Source organism: Ambystoma mexicanum, chromosome 3q (genome assembly GCF_040938575.1).
Source record: "Ambystoma mexicanum isolate Mex_15411 chromosome 3q, UKY_AmexF1_1, whole genome shotgun sequence".
Classification (NCBI taxonomy): Eukaryota; Metazoa; Chordata; class Amphibia; order Caudata; family Ambystomatidae; genus Ambystoma; species Ambystoma mexicanum.
Genome location: NC_090926.1, coordinates 634,032,569 through 634,048,538, shown reverse-complemented (window position 1 = coordinate 634,048,538; position 15,970 = coordinate 634,032,569).

Sequence of the window (15,970 nt, the reverse complement as noted above, 5' to 3'; positions counted from 1 at the left end):
TGCCAGTCTCTCAAGCTCGTCGCAACTGGCTCCCGGATGGGCCTGAACCGCTCTTCTAAAATCTTTCCACTTGTTGTTGCGTGTCAGACTGATGGCTAGGGTCATAGATGGGTCGGCTGCTGAGGCTGCCGCTACCGTGTCGATGGAAATGGCTGGAGGCAGGGCGTTTGCGGTCACATAACTGATGTATTCTGCATCTCCCTTTCTCTGGGCTGGAGTGCCAACAGGGTGGCGCGAAAGATAGTCAGCTGGGTTGTTCTCACCCCCTGGTCTGTGGATTATTGCAAAGTCATATTCTTGCAGGCGTATTCCCCACCTCTGGATCCTGGGGGGCATCTTGGTCCGCGGGTTGCCAAACAGGGATAGGAGAGCCTGGTGGTCCGTGATGAGAGTGAATTTTTTGCCGATGACAAAGTGATGGAAATGTTCACAGGCCCAGACGGCTGCCAGACTCTCTTTTTCTGCCTGTGAGTAGGCCGACTATGGAGGAGCCAGAGCTCTGCTGGCATATGCGACCACATGGCGTGGGTACGTGTCCTGGCCGCTGGTCTGGGCGAGGATTGCGCCCAATCCCACGGGGCTGGCATCGACCACGATTTCGGTATGCCAGTCTGGGTCGAAGTATGCGAGCTTCCTGGGCTCCGCCAGAGCGTGCTTGATGTCATCAAATGCTCCTTGGCATTCTTCCGTCCAATGGAAGGGGACGTCCTTTTGCAACAGGCGTCTCAGTGGTTCTGTGATAGAGGCAAATTGCGGTATGTATCGCGCACAGTACCCCGCAATGCCCAGGAACGATCTGAAATCCGTCGCCTGGTTGGGTTTTTCCAGATGGAGGATGGTCGCAACTTTGTCAGGGTCAGGGGTCATCCCGTCGGCCGAGAATATGTGACCGAAAAACTTGAGTTTGGCTTTCCCAAACCTGCATTTCTCTACATTAAGGGTCAGACCCGCCTTTTGTAATGCTCCACATGTGGCCTTTAGTGCCTCGTCATGTTCCTGCCGAGTCTTCCCGAAGACGAGAATATCATCGCTGTAGTTTAATGTCCCTTTGATGGGCCGAATGATTTGCCGAACTGTCTCATGAAAGACTTCAGCCGCGGAGGCTATTCCAAAGTTGAGTCTTTTGTAACGGAACTGTCCCTCGTGGGACGCAAATGTGATGATTGGTCGTGAGTCCGGGTGAAGAACTAACTGGTGGTACCCCTGATTGAGGTCCAGTTTCGAGAACAGGACTGCCTTGTTCAGTTGGACTATCATGTCCTCAATTTTTGGACCCGGGTGCCGTTCCCGTTGTATGGCCGTGTTGGCCACCCTCATGTCCACACATAGCCTGAGTCGGCCGCCTTCCTTCGGTACAATTACGAGGGAGGACACCCATGGGGTGGGCCCAGTTGCCGGTTCAATAATGTCATCCTTTAAGAGTTGATGTAGTTCTTTCGAGACGGCTTCCTGTAAGTGAAATCCCACTCGCCTTGGGTGTTGTGGCACAGGGCGAACGTCTGGATTTATGTGCAACTTGATGGGCGGGCTGTTCAGTTTTCCTAGGCCACGGCAAATGTCAGGAAATTCCTTTATGATGTCATCCTTTGTTAGAACGACTGGTTTGGGAGCCCCTTGCTCAATGTGGCATATTTGAGCTGGTTGTGGTGTTTGCGGTTCAGTAGAGTTGATGAGATCACCTTCCTGGACCAGTATGTTGATCAGGCCCAGCTGTGATGCTGTTTTGTAGCTCAACAGACATCTGCCTCTTGTCGGGCTCCTGATGACGTGGATTATGGTGTTGGTGGTTCTGCCCTCAAATGTGAGGCGTCTTTTGAATGACCCGGTGCAGCATAGGGGTGTGTCGGCACCCCATTGGTAAATTTTGGAGGTGGTCTGGGTGAGCGCAGGTTTGTTGTGTAATTTTTGGAATTCCTTTTCACACATGATGTTAACCGTTGCTCCAGAGTCGATCAAGAAGCAGAATCGTTGGCTGCAGATCTCGACTTGTATTCTGGGTGCTTCCCGCGCCACTTCTTCGTCTAGTATGAGGTTGACAAATTCATCTTGGTTGTGCGGGTCATATTGTCCGCCATCATAGTCCGTGTAGCCTTGAGGCACAGTATGTGACACTTGCCTGGGTGGGGGTGGTCCGTCATATTCGTCTTGTATCTGCGGCTCGGGTTCCAGTGTCTCGTATCGTTGATTTTCTTCTTCGGGATATACTTCTTCCACCACCCTGACGTATCTTCGTGGACCGGGCTGGTAAGGGCGAGTCTGGTATGACTGATTTGACCTTTGAGCCGGTCTGAATGAGGGATTGCTGGGGGGGCGACCTGTGGGAAAAGGTCTACCTTCTCTGCACACGATCTGAAAGTGTCCTTCCCTCCCACAGTTTCTGCACTTTTGTGTGAGGGCCGGGCATGAGCCCGCGTGCGGGAATGTCATTCCGCATCTGTAACATTGTCTCTGCATTCTCGGGGTCGCTCCGGCGCTGAAACTCCCGGTCCTTTCGTTGTTCCTGTTGTTAGACCCTTGTACCGCAGCAATGAGGTCGCTTTTGTCTTGTTTGGTGGCAGCCATGTTAGCCATGTGTGTTGCTTGTTTTTCCACTCTCTCAAGGATCCGTGCCATCGCACTCACCTCCTCAATAGTGATGGGTTTTTTGAGTAGTTGCTTCTTCAAAGCAGGTGAGACACATCCCTCGATCACTCGTAGTCGGATGGCTTTGTCTAGTGAGAATGCGTCAAACTGACAATGCGCACCCTTTATCCTGAGTCTCACGATGAATTTGTCCACTGTTTCTTCCGTGCGTTGCGTGCACTGATTAAAGATATATCTTTCATAGTCCCTGTTGGGAGCGATGACAAGTCTCTTGTTTAGGGCTGTGATGAGGCTTGCAAAATCAGTGAGTTCCGCCGGGGGAATGGTCTTGATGAGTGTTTTTATCTCATTTCCCACCGTGTTGATGAACATGCTGCGCAGTCGAGGAGAGGTTTCTTCTCCCGCAGCCTCGATAAAATTGTTAAAGTCCTCTAGCCATTCGACCCACCTCGCTCCCTTGTCAGCTTGAGGCATCATGGAGAAGGGTGGCGGCATGCGCCATGCTGTGGATCTGGTGACTGGTGCCGCTGGCGGTGTGCTCTGGTCCGCTGGGGCGGTTGATGAGTTGGGCGTATTGCTCATCTTGTCACGGCTGAGTCGGGGCTGGTTGATCACAAAGCTGGTCTGGAGGCGTTTGGGGTTGACAGCGTGTTAGCGTCACGTGCTCCTCTGGGAAGTGTGGCACTGTAGCTCTGATGGGGCCGGACAGCCTCTTCGTGGGCCGTTTGCCCAGGGGGTGGGTTCGCCAACGCTATCCTTCTTTTTCCCTTCTTTATCTCGCAATGTGGGAGAAGGGGGAAGAAGGAAAAAGGAAAAAAAAATGTTTATTTATTTATTTTTTTCTCTTTTTAAAGGTCCCCTATTCTGGAGGAGGGGGCCGCAGCTCTTTTCATGCCGACATGGAGGGGCGCCGAGCAGCGGGATCGCTGCAAGCGCACGTGTCTCCTTCACGTGCCTCAGGGCTGGAACCGTGTCGCGTGGTGGGATCACCCGCGAGCACAAGGAGGACGACGGCGGGATCGCCGTCAGCTGGGCAGCCATGTGGTGGGATCACCCGTGCAGCGCGGAGGACCGCTGGCTGGGACAGGTCCTCGTCGCCTCTTGTTGCCGTGGTGCGCGGCCAGTAAAGAACGGAGGAGCCAGCGGGATGTTAACCTTTCTTTATTCTGATGTACATGGAACTCCCTTTTCCCATCTCCCAGCACCCCCTCTCTACACGTCACTTCCCGTGTGACGTATTCCCCGTGCCATGTCCTTCCCTTAAAGAGGCCAGTACACGGCAACAAATGGGTCATGTAAGTGGTGCAAATGAAAGCGGTGTGGTGCATCCTTACAAGTCCTTACACGTGTACTGCCCAGGGATCAGGGCCAGTGGCTGACATGTTCAGGGGAGAGGGCAGCCCCCTCGTTTATGCATGTTTTCAGTTCACGCTCAATGGCCGCCGCGCTGCACGGAGCCTTTGAGCAAGGTTCATTTCACAAGTGCCGCGGGAGGGGTTGGCTCAAAAAATGTACTTATGTGGCGCACACGTGCGGTAGTGGGGCAACAGGAATTGGGCCACCGAAATGGGCAGCTTCAAGTAAATATGAATGGAATAATCTTGTCGCGGATTCATTGGCACAGGCCCTCAGGCGGTAACATGGGTGCTGCGCATGTTAAAAGGGGCGACGGCATGGCAGGACGCAGATGTTGCCGCACCAACGGGGGTGGCCAGGACACTGTAATAAGTTGGAATATTGTAGTTTCCATATTACCGGCCTCCGCGCCAGTGTCTTATGTTTATTGGAATGGCACTTCTTGCGACAATGCGACACAGTCCCTGGACGGGAGAGTTTGCAGTGGAAAGTATATGGTGCACTTTGGAAATGGCATTAGGCGGCATGCAGTTGGGGTATGCCTACTATATGCCGCATCGGGGGATGGCATAGCATATTGCCAAAAATGCCTGGATTGAAAACATCCATTGACAACATTGAGGTAGGATCCTTAATGCTGCTGTTTTAGTAATGGAGACAGAGACGCAACCCCCAGTGATAAGAGACTTGCAGTGTTATTTTTTTAAAATTTTTTATTTCTAGATGTTTTAGCTTGGTTTCAAACTTTTCCATCATTGTGCATGGTGTTCTTTGTGATCGAAAGGAGGAAGGAGAAAAAAAAAAAGAAAAAAAAAGAAAAAAAAAAGAAAATCAAAGAGTCTTTGAACGTGGTTCAGGCATTTCTTCCGTTGAGTTCAAGAATGCTGGACAGGAACAGGGAGATTGTGTATATGTATTTGTTATTTTTCCCACTGAGTATGGCAGCCCATCTTTCTTCTGTATCCATTTGTTGCGATGCGAGTTCAAAATAGGAACCAAATTGTTTTTGTTGCGGTGCGAGGGAGTGACATTCCATAACCAAGTGGAATATGGTTTCTGGCGTTGTTTCAACTTTGCAGAATCGGCAATAATTCTGTGATCTGTGAATCTGTTGTGTTAATGCCAGATGCGATTTCGTTGGTAAAATGTTCAGACAGATTCTAAGAAATGTTGTCCTGATGGTTTGGTCTGGAAATAGTAGAAGGTACGCTGGTGGTTCGTGGATCTTCCTGCTATCTTGGTTACATTGGAGGGTCTGTTTGTAGGTATTTTTCCTTTGGATGGTTTTGATCCAGTCATTCTGTAAAAGTTTGATTTTGGCATATGGAGGACGCATGATTAGGCGTTCCTGTGATATCTCTTCCGTTTCCATTTCTTTGGTGATTGTTTTTTTCCATTTTCTAACACTGTGTTGTTAAAGGTATTTGTTTGAGTTTTCAAAATTTGGATTGGAGGAGTTTTCTCGTCAGATAGTATTTTTCGATAGATGTCTAATCTTTTCCAGCATACAATTGATCCAATTGATTGGGTTGCGAGTTCGTATCGTATTCTCGGCATAGGATACGAGTGTGGCAGGTGTAGAATCTTGCGCCAAATGACTCAAATTTCGTCCAGTTTATTTTTTCGGTGTTCATCATTGCTTCTGTTCCGTTGGTTATTATCGGAATACATTTTTGTCTGTAATAAGAAAATGATGGGACTGAAAGAAAAATTTCCATATTTTCTGTAGATTATGCACCCTTGGCGTGCCAGTGATTGGGCCTTTTGTTCTGCTTTGTCCAGCCGTTGTTGAGAAGTCTTGGATTGGTTGATTAGTATGCTGAGGTATTTGAATGTTGTCACATTTTCTAATCGGATTCCGCTAATGTTGAATGTTGCTTGATGTCTTTCGGTTGATTGTGGTTTAGTTAGGGTCATAGTCTTTGTTTTTTAGATGTTAATTGTTAGCTCGTTGATGCTCATATAGTTGTTCAGTGATGTTAAGGCAGCTTGTAATCCAGAAGGGGTTTTGTCAAGCAAAACAATGTCATTGGCGTATGCCATAAAGGAACAGGTGTTGAATTTATCTTTGGCGGATTGATTTGAGTGCTGATCAGATTCTGTTCGATGTCTGATATGAAAAGATTGTAGAGGGTTGCTGCTAAAGGGCATCCTTGCTTTAGACCGTTTGAGGTGGTGATCGGTTTAGTGGTTGCACCTTGTTTTGTAAGTGTCACTTTTATTGAAGTTTCGGAGTAGAGTAGGATTATGGGTTCCAGAATGTTCGGAGGGCAATTCCAAGTTTTGAGTTTCGCCCATAGCTTATTCCGTGCTATGGCATCGAAGGCCATTTTTAGGTCGATGAATGCAGCATATACGGTGGTCTTGGTGTTGATGGCTTCATGCTTGATTAGGTGCAGTAGTATTAGATTGATATTGGTTCCGACGTTGGCAGTGAAACCCGTTTGTCGTGTTGACAATTGGCCGTTGTTTGTTGCCCAAGAGGTTAATTGTTTCAATAATGTTGTTGCGAAGAGTTTTCCAAGCGGATCTAGCAAGGCAATTGGACGGAAGTTTTGCGGTTGGGCGCTCGGTCCTTGTTTCTGAATAGGAACAATTGTAGCTGATCTCCAAGAGGTTGGGATTTGATTCAGTGTATTGATGATGGATATTATCTGGCACATGAAGTTTGCCCATGCCGGAAGGTTTTGCTTGAGTGTGGCATTTGACAGTCCGTCAGGGCCAGGTGCTCTTGATGTGTTTAGGTTTTGAATCATAGAGATCAAGTCGTCGTATGTGACGTTTACCGTCCACTTCGTTTTGACATTGTTTGTTTCTTTTTCGAGTTGGAATGGTCGAGCTGCATAGATGTTTGAAAAATGTGTAATCCACGTTTGTTGTGGCACGTTAGCCGTTAGTTTGTGCTGTTTTTGAGAGTTATCGCTCAGGAGATTCCAAAGCTCTCTTGTGTTGTTTGAGTTATATGTCTTCACTATAGTTTCTGAGTCCGTTTGGAGAAGGATTTCTGTTGAGATGTTTTCCAGTTGTTGAATGATTGTTTCAGTTTTGAGATCTGTAGAGTGTTTTCTGTGGATTTTGTTTTCTTCAACTGTCTGACCGATTTCGCAAGAGATTTTTTCTTTTTGGCTATTTCCTGGTTGTATGCGTGGAGGTGGATTTTATGTGGGTGGTTTTTAACTGTTTGTTGGAAAGGAAGAAGAATCCACTCATAGTTCAATTTTTCGATGTCTGTCTTATTTGAGGCACAAAGTTTCGTCGGTAGATGGACTATCGCTGCTTGTGAAATGCGAAGCCTTGAAGATGTTCCATCAAGTTCTAGTGCACAGACATTTGAAGTTGAATCTTGGTTGGCGATGGGGTGTGAGTGGACTGTTCGTTTATTGTGGTCACTTTTGTCTGAAATTAATGTTTGTGCTGACTTGACCGATTCGTGCAAGGTTTGTGATAGAAATATATAGTCAATGATTGCAGATGAGGATCCTCTGGCCCATGTTGGCATGTACGGAGTGGAGTTGTCTCTTGCATGGTTTAAGAGGATGAGATCCCGGGTGAAAATTTCATTCATCCATCTAGTTGCTTTTGATGAGAGTTGAATTTGAGTTCGGGGAGTACCATTCTGTGTGAATAAGTTGATGTTAAGGTCCCCACAGAATATTATTTCTAGATGGTGGTGGATTCCAGCTAATTTGTCAATTGCGATAAACACTCCATCAATGAATGCTTCGGTTGTTATAGCTGCAGGGTTCCAGTAGAGGTTTAGTATTGCAATTCTTGTTTCGTCAAGTTTTTTTGTCTGGTGAGTCTCTGTCGTCTTTATTATTGTTAGTTGAATCCAGGGATTGATGTTTTCGCTGGTCAGTACTGCCCATTGAGGGCTTATTTTGATTAGAGTGAGTAATCCGGATGCTGGTCTTCCTTGTTTTTTGACTATTGCTGGGTTGAGAAATGTGAGAAATCCATCGCATGCTGGTGTTTTGCTGATCCAAGTCTCTTGTAGGCATATGATTTGATAGTTTCTAAGTCAAATGAGGGAAGGGTAAACAAGTGCAAATTTCCTCTAGTGTTCCATGAGCAGAGTGACCATTTGAGCTCTGGTTTCAGTGATTGTTATGATTGGGAGTTAAGTGAAATTCTTGAGGAAACAGTTTATGTGATTGAGGTTTCAAAGTCATAGATTCTTTTGAATGGTCACTCTGTTCTGTCCCATTCTTCCGATTGTTGGGCATGAGTTCAAGTAGCAACAATTCTTGTGTAGTCATGGGTGTGTTTGTTGATCTTCGTCCTTGGTTGATATTTCCTTGTTGATGTAGATGCCCAGCAGTTAAAGCCAAGTTTGTGGAGCTGGGCACACTTTGATAGAATCAGTTCCTTGTCATTTGGGTCGGAGAGTTCAGCAAGGATCTTATCTAGATGGTTGTCATCTTTGAAAGTGATTAGATTTATTTTTTTTGTTGTTATTTTTTGCAGTTGCGGAATCGCTCCAAAGAGGCGCAGGGTATTAGTTCTATTGAGTATTATTGGTTCAGATCTATTGGTTTTGCTTTCAATGTGGATTTCGCAGATTTGATTTTGGTGTAGCAGGTTAACAAATGTTGGAAGTGTGCAATCAGTGTTGCTGGATGCTCGTGAGTTGAAAGAATCATTTGAAATTTGATCGTATGATTCTGATGCTGATGAGGCGAAAGAGTCAGGTGTGTAAGCTATATCTGAGGTGTCTTGTAGTGAGTCATCAGAAATTTCTTCATACATGTCCGATGGTTGTGGTTCATGATTAGGAGTATACTCATCTATTATTATGAAGCTTGAAGGCACTGTGGGTAGGCTGCAAGGTGGTGTATCGTCTGTTAAGTGATCTCCATGGGTTGAGAGATTGAGGAGAGCTTCATCTTGGGTGGGATATTCAGACGATGGCTCTGTCGGGCCATAGGTCTGTAAGGCTCCATTATGTCATTTCAGGTTTTGGTTATTGGAATCCGTTATGTGGGGGCAGCGTGTCTTCTCTGCTAGTAATGGCTTAAGCGGATTTGTCGTCTTCTCTGTTGGCAATGTGGGTGTTTGGTCCGTCATCTTCAGTGTTCTCAAGAACGCTCTTGAGCCTGTTTGTCGTTTTTTGTTGCATTTTGGTTGTGTTGGTTTGCTGGCAGTTGCTTGTTTTTCCTTAGAGAAGATCTGATATTGCTCTGTGGTATTTCTAGTTGAATGGTTGGAATCCTGGGTGCCTGGTTGTTGACTTATCATTTGTTCCATCTTTCGTTGTGTCTGGGGTACGGCAGTGATTCGATCTCTGCCACTTTGCTGAGTGGAGGTAACAGTAGCACAGGGAGCTAATATAGCTTGCTTGTTTGTTATGGTTATTTGCTGCGCTGTTTGGTGTTGATGGTGTGCTTTGAGGAGAGCTAATACTTCTGTGTTTAGGTTGGTTTTTTCTTGGCGATCACTTCTTGCTATTTCTGGCAGGCGTTTTTGCCATCGGTTGGATTGTTCTGCTTCCAGGTTCAAACGAGATTCAATTGTGGTTATGAAGATCTCTATGTAGATCTGCTTAGAGTGTATTAGTGCTAGTAGAGTTGCTTGATCCTTGATGTTGTCGTTCATGGATTCATGTAGCTTCATAAAGGGGATCATTGACTGGGACAGCACTGCAATAAGCATGTTTTGTAAATCCAGCATAGTAGTCGGAATCCTAGGATTAGTGTGGTCCTCGTGATCATGGTTATTGGGTGTCGTGTTAGTATTGTTGGTTTCCGGTGCGCTCAGTTGGGGAGTAGGCTGTTGTTTTTTGTTTGTAAGATCTGGCGTGTAGTAGGATTCGTCTGTATCATAGTTGAATCGAGTAGGAATTGGTTGGTTTATTGATGGGTTTGTATCAATTTCTCTTTTGATGAGTCTTTGGCCAGTTCCTTGTGTCATACATGGGGTTGAGGTGAAATGCAGTTGATTTCCTGTTGTGTTGCCAAATATTTCTTTTTGTTTGTCGAGACTTAGCATAATTGATTCAATTTCTGTGAAGTCCATTGAGAGTCTTCTTGCCTTAGTTGTAGTTTGGTTGGCATCATTTTTTGGAATTTGGGCGAGTTTGATAGAATTATGTGTGTGGAGCCAAGCAAGTTTGGCTAGTCGTGCTTTTTCTTTCTTTGTTTGTTGAGTTATACTGGATGGTGGGTCTTGTAAGGTGGTGGTAGGTCTTGATTGATCTGAATGCGGTTTGGTAAGTTCCTGGTTGTTAAAATCTTTCATGATTGCACGTGGTTCTTCGTGGGTAGCAGATTCAGTCTTGGATGTATGGGTGTGTTATTCCTTTGTTAGTTTGATGGTTGTAGGAGTTGCATTCTCCTGTTTATGCGATTTAGAAGATGAAGCAGAGGGTCCTTGATGTGTGCCAGTGAAAATGTTGGCCTCTGGGTTTTCTGTATCACCTGTTGTTGAAAAGTCAGAGTTCGGGGCCAGGGTGGCTCCTAGTAGTGATACGAGTTGTTCTTGTGGGGTCGGATCTTTCTTGTTAGAGTCCATGTTTATGATAGGGTTATTCAGAGGCTCAGAGGTAATGGGTTCCGTTTTTCTCTTTTCTACGTTTTCAATAGTGTTTTGCTGCTGAAGAGATTGTTGGTTTCGGAGCATTGGTGAGACTGTTTCTTCGTGTTCGATGTTGTTTCGTTGGTTGACATCTGTTGGTTGGGCGTCGGTGAGTGCCTGAGTAGGAAGGCTTCTTTGATCAGCTGGTGGTAGTTCGAGATCAGTGTGGATATTGGTAGCTTTGCTTTCGTAATGTTCAGGTGAGGTGTTGGTGATATGGGTTTGGGCTTGTATATTAGTCTGGTTCAATAGCTCTGTTTGCTCGTTCAAGTGTCGATTGAGTTCTGGATTTGAACGATCATCTGTATTGAGGACATGGTCAGTGGCCAGAACCACCTGCTGTTGCTGTTGATTCAAGTCAGAGTTGAGGTGGGCTCTCGAAAGTGATTGTTCAAGGGTTAATTGCGAGGAATCTAAAGCAGATAGGGCTGCTGTGTTAAGTTTTGTTCTTAGCCTTGTTTTGGGGTGCACGGCGGGCTGCTGTTTTGGTCGAGTGGTCGACATTTTACCTTAGGTTGTTGAAGGACCTGTGGTGGGGTCTAAGGCATAGCCGCTGTTAGTATCCAAAGGGCAGGCTCTTTCGATGTTTACCAGTCGCGGTAGGTCTATTGATGATGCTGTACAAACTCCTAGTGATCTCCTGATCAGTTGGAAGGAGCCGTGTTGATGTTATGATACAGAATCCGAGTGGTATGCACTTTCAGTTATTTTCGTCGAGATGTCGCACGGGCTGTGCTGAGAGAATAGTTATGTCTGTGTTAGAATCCAAGGGCTGAACCCTTTTGGTCTCCTAACAGGGTAGAGAGTGCGATGTTGTAGCTGTAGGTTGCAGGATCCAGGGGGGGTAGCCTTTCCGGTTTAGGAGGAAGGAGTGTTGTCACAACTCTTTCGGTGCCTGTGCTTCTTCCGTTGTGCAGAGTAGGATGACGCAATAGTGTGTTTAGATCTTTTGGTGCCTGTGCTTCTTACGTTCTGCAGAGTAGGATGATGCAATAGTGTGTTTAGATACAGCAAATGATTCCCCAAAAAGATCGGGATGTGACTGCATATCGGGGGACAAAATATTGCAGTGTTATTTATGTAGGGAAGGGGTTCCAGAGATGCCGCATTCGGAAGAAAAACACGATGAGGTGTAATCGGAAGGGGGGGGTCGCAAGATTATTCATACAATGGCAATGCTCTTGCATTGGAAGCAAGGCCACACAGAACAACACAGGCTCAGACCCTGGGGCTGGGATGGGATGGGAAATGGCGACAAATGATCGCACTAGCATTCTGGAAGTGAGGTTATGTGCCGCTAGCCACCCTCATTCGTCAACAATTTTAGATCCTTAATCCTGCTAGGCATGGATCAGTGTTTCATAACCGAATTTTGAGTGACTGAGGCATTGTCAGGAATGGTGCGCCGACACTATCAGGGGGGAATCATATTATGTATCGTTTACATAGGGAGCATCTTTCTGGTGCACTGGGGTGGGGGATGTTGATGCACCACTGGGTTTAGTTTTGTCTGCCGTTTCAGACGCCGCAAGGATAGGTGCCACAAGGGAAGGCTAAATATTGTCAGCAACCATTCCTGTCAGGGTAGGGTGCTTAGGTTAAATCCCCTTTTCCCTGAGCTTAGATGTGCAGGGGAGTGGGATTCTCTGGCCGGTGCAACTGGGGATGAGGGGAGGCACAAGGATAAGGGGAAGCATTATAAGAGTAGCGCAGGGTTGGGAGAGGGGGGCAGAATTGAGACCGAGGGAGGCTGCGAACCTAGCAGAGTTGTAGGGGTGCTCCTCTTGATGAGTTGTGGGGAAACTAGTGCCTGACCAGATCTCCAGTAGGGCATCATGTAGTGGAACTCCCATGCAGACTTGAGCTTAAAGCTGCAGGAATGTACAGCTCTTGTTGGGTCTGTAAAGGGACAGTGGCGCAGGGGATCGGGGGGGAGGCCGAGTAGAAGGGTTGAGGGAGGTTAGGAAGGTAGGGGTTAGAGTGCAGTTAGACCAAAAAACAATCTGTAAATGTTTCACAAAGAGGCCACGTGAGGGCAGGGTGCAAAGGTGGGTTTTGGGTACTTCTCCGGGGTATGTTGTGTTCTCACAGTGTTTTCTTTCATCAAACAGGAACTCTCGTTTGCTCACTGTGTTTTCCTTCGTTCCTTTTTTAGTCGGTTGGACAGATTAGGTACCACACAGGGACAGGGATCGTTGTAATTATTTCGCCAGGTTTTGGTGCTATCGCAGGCATCTAACATTTGCATTTGGAAGATAAGGAAATAGGGCCAACAAGGGCGCAAGCAGGGGGAGTTGGGGGAATGCAGTGCCCAGGGGTTGCATCTAGCTTGGCTGTCATGTAGTTCACATCATTCTATTCCCAACAGGTCGCCATGTTTCAGCCGCAAAGCCCGGGACTTGAGATAGTGGAAGACGTACAATTAGAAGGAGGGCAAACAGAGGTTGAGACCGATTTTTCAGCAACGCAGGGACAGACGATGAACGCAGAGGCATGAGCCAGATTTACAGTGCTGGCCAAGAGCATAGGATGGGAAGCGGCGATGGTCAAAATGGGGGCTCCGCAGCCAGCAGGCGTGACAATTACCACCCAAGCCTTGATCTCCCCCTCACCCAACACCAGCTCGGACTCGCAGTCATCATCAGGGTTGGGCAAGTCATTAAGTTCCCGCAAAAGGCAAACTAAAATGAATGGTGTTCCCTAGGGAAGGAAGACAAAAAGGGAGCTGGAGCACGAATTGGCCACCACGACTGCCCTTGTTGGTGGCGGCAAGGACAGGGAGGTGTCCACATCGCCGGCAGGGGCCCAGCATAACAGAGAAGGCCACCAGCCTCTTAACTATGAGACATCAGAGGACACAGGCCTGAACAAAAGGGTGGGGGCACCATTGGAAAAAGGACACAGCTCAGCGGGAGAGTTGGACTGGGACAAAAAAGTGGATAGGATAATGGAGATACTGCGTGGTGGGGGGGCATGGCCCCAGGAAAAAAGCACCACAGCGATGCAAGTACAAGTATGGTGTGGACAGGTGCGGGCAATGTAACAGCCATGAGTGCAGGCACCAGGGGAGTGATGGGTGCTACAGAAGGGCCAGGGAGGCCTGCTAAAGGGTAGCTGCAAGGAGGGGGGGCACCCTGGCAGGCAGTTCAGGAGATGGTATCCCAGCCATCACAGAGAACAATTATTTATGCTGGCACATACCACAAAGTGTTAGAATATATATCGGGAACAGGAGGCTCATCGATATGTTTTCACTCCTAGAGCATGAGACAAAAGGGCATGACATGCTGCATGGCAGTGGGAGAAGGGAGACAGTATTGGCCAGGAAGAGGGTGAGGCCAGAGGAGAACCTGCAGAATTGGTTGGGAGAGTTCAGAATCATCATGCAGATAATGGTTCAGAAGGAGTCTGACCAAGGGCCAGCCCTCTACAATTACAGCAAATGCGTGATTGAGGAGCACAGGAAGTTGGGGGCACTGTGTGGCTTTTGAGAGACCAAAGGTTTCGGAAAAGGTTGGAAAATGACCCCCATATGAAATGGGATCAGAAGATGGTAGAGGAGTGGTTGGATCCCAGGATAGGGACATCGGAGACACTGCTCATCAAAGGGTTCCACAATCCAGTGCCAATAACAGAGGATATACGGCGGGGGCCAGCAGTGCAGCCACCGGCGGCATGGACCAGAGGGAGGGGTTCCACACAGAGATTGATTTGGGGCTAGGGTGGGAAGGGGTATCCAGAATGTACAACATGGTGGATTCAGAGGAAGAGGGGGTATAGGTAGTCAGGGACCTGGTCGCCCTACATTCCCTTGCAGAAATGGCAATGATGGACAAATGTGCTCTATGAGGAAGCACAGGGCACACAGTTAAGTTTTGCATAGGGGTAGGAGTGGGTGGCCACCCTTGGGCCAACAAAGAAGGTGGAAGACCGAACAAGTGATTACAATTGAGAACCAGATGATGTAATATTTTGGCGAATGAGGTGTCCTGTATGTACTAATAAATAAATGTATCTCTCTTTAAGGTGGCACAGTTCGTGTGTCGTTTTACCTGAGGGAGAACAATGCGTACCTAAAGCCTGAGTTAAGTGTGACCCAGCAATATGGTAAAGAAGGTGGAGTGGATAGGAAAAAGGGGGGATGGCTTGGGGCAGGAGGGTAGAGGATTGTACGGCGATAAGCTCTGCAGGTGGATGGCGTAAAGATACAGCATGATGTTACGGACCCTGGGGCGGGGGAGCCCTCGATTGCATAGGTCCCTCCCCTATTAAGATTCAGAAGCTGCTGCTCTTGCTGGCCCAATACCCCTTCGAGTGAGAGAGGAAGATTTTGTTTGAAGGCTTCACCAGAGGCATTGTAATTCCTTATAAAGGCCCCCTGGCGCTGCGCACAGCGGAGAACCTGAAGTCAGCTAGGGCCTTTCCAGAAGTGGTAAAGGAAAAGATTAACAAAGAACAATCTTTGGGCAGGGTGGTGGGCCCTTACCCCATCCCACCACTGTATAACATCATAGTCTCCCCTCTGGGGGTTGTGCCCAAGAAAGAGAAGGGCAAGTTTTGCTCTCTTCACTTGTCCCACCCGAAAAGGTGATTCTGTTAATGACTGGTTGGACGGGAGGATGTGCTCTGTTTCCTACACATCCTTCGATCAAGCTGTCAATGGGACCAAAAGGGCAGGCAGGGGTGCATTATTGGCAAAGGTTGACATTGAGGCAGCATTCAGGTTGCTTGCAGTCCATCCGGACAATTTCCATCTGCTGGATTTTCAGTTCAAGGGGGGAATATGCCAATGTGTTGCAGTATATCCTTCCTGGAATGGGCCCTACACGAGTTGGAAAGCAGGGGCGGCAAGACACATTACTTGGATGACTTCTTGTTCATCGGGGAAAAGGGTTCCAACGTTTGCGTATCACTCCTGGATAAATTCCTCGGCCTGGCTAGGGATTTGGGCGTGCCTCTGGCTGCAGAAAAGACAGAGGGCCCTGGCACACGCCTAACCTACTTGGGCATCGAGATAGATACTGTGGAAAGGTTATGTAGGCTGCCGCAGGAGAAGGTAGCGGAATGCATAGCAAACATAAACACAATCCTGGGTAGCAACAGGGTGCCCTTGAAGGCCATTCAGTCACTGATAGGAAGATTGATTTTTGCAGGGGAGGGTTTTCCCGGCGAGGAGGGTTTTTGAAAGCCGGCTAGCAGCAGCAACAGGGCAGGGGACAAAAAGCTGGCACCGGATATGCTTGTCCTCAGGTATAAAGGACGATTTACACATGTTGGAGGGTTTTTTGATGGATTTTAATGGGGTACGATATTGGGTGTCCTGCGACAAGTGCAGCTATTTACAGATGCATCCGGGCAGCATGGGTTTGGGGTCATTTTGGGGAGAAAATGGTTCAGGGCCAATTGGCCCAACACATGGGTGAAAAAGGGATGGAGCAAGAACATTAATGTACTGGAA